The sequence below is a fragment of the Mirounga angustirostris genome, unplaced genomic scaffold (genome assembly GCF_029215605.1).
Source record: "Mirounga angustirostris isolate CCGP_5_RB_7025 unplaced genomic scaffold, mMirAng1.0.hap1 SCAF_3, whole genome shotgun sequence".
NCBI classification, from domain to species: Eukaryota; Metazoa; Chordata; class Mammalia; order Carnivora; family Phocidae; genus Mirounga; species Mirounga angustirostris.
In genome coordinates, this window is record NW_026991711.1 from 139,436,497 (window position 1) to 139,437,965 (window position 1,469).

Genomic DNA, 1,469 nt, shown 5'->3' on the forward strand with positions numbered 1-1,469 from the left:
TGAGAAAGAAAGAAGAAAAGCAAGCCTGTTCTGACATAATTTCTATTTTGTGAGAAAGAAAATACTCTAAATATTTGCTCTTTTGAGTTTACTAAAATATGGTTTAAAATAGGTTTCTGATAGATAACTGTTGCAGTTGGGTGAGAGGATTTTATTATAGCGTTCTCTCTTTGGTAGACATTTGATATTTTCCATAATCAACATTCAAAAAATGAGAAAGTGGGCTCCTTAAGTTTTAGGGATTAGATACATTGGCATTTGCAAAATTCGTATTTAGGAATCAAAACTTGGAGGTTATTGTGGAATTTCTTCTCTAGGAAAGATTTGTTGGGGGAAGGAATAACAACGTGGCGTGTTCTCGGCCTAGTGACAATGAGACAAGAAGGCAGAATGAGGCAGAAAGGGAAGCCAGAAGGGAGGGGCAAGGACGCCCTTTTAAGTGTGGTGGCTATTTTAACATTACAAGACTGTTCTTCTGATGCTTCCCCACCTCATTAACCTATGTGTCATTCTGAAGTATTTTGCCATGCTCTGATGATTAGAGACTCACTCGCTAACAACACAACATTTTAAATGTGAGCGCTTCCCTGGAGTCGTAGTGAATTAATTTTCAATTAGTTTTCATTAATGAACTTCATTTTTATGGGTCTAATTGCTGTCCCGGCTTTGCGAAATTCAGCAAGCACTTTGGTGGGGTGGGAGAGAGACAGTTATGGAGTCAAGAATATCCTGGGCCCTTTCCACAAGACCTTACTTCAATCATTGTCCAAAACAAACTAACTAACTAACTAACTAACTAAAATTATGTCTAAATTGTAAATCAAGCATGTACCAAGAGAACCCATGAATCTTTTCTGGAGTCTTCAGAGGTAAGTTTTATTGCTAGCTGCACCTGGTGTTTATCTTGTACCCCAAAACCAGGCTGAAGAAGGGAAAAGATCAGATGGAAGTAGAAAAAAAGGCTCTGAGCGCATCACTCTTTCTTATGCCTTAGATTTCTCTCATGGAAAAGTCTTATCCAGATTGTCTAGATCCAAACAATATGAGGCATAAGAGCTGGCAAATAATTACAAATAAATTTAATACAGAAGGACAAACTACATAGTAAAACCAATGTTCTTGGGTTGCTAATAAAGGACAAGTAGCCTGGTTAACATGCCCACAAACCAAAACCCTAGCAGCTTCTCAGGAAAAGTGTGATGCTCTTGGGCCAAAAGACAATAAGTTTTCTATGCTCTTTCCATTTCCATTTTAAAAACCTGCAACTGAGAGCCATAAGATACTCACCACCCACAGCCTAAGACTTTGCCTTTATAAAATTTAATAAACATTTTTCTTCCTCACGATTTTTCCATGAAAAACTAAGTTTGTTGAGAGCTTAATCCTTGTGTTCGCTCATGAAGAGGCATATATTTTAAAGTACACTGTGATTTTATAATTATAAAAAGATATTTAATTCCATCTTGTTC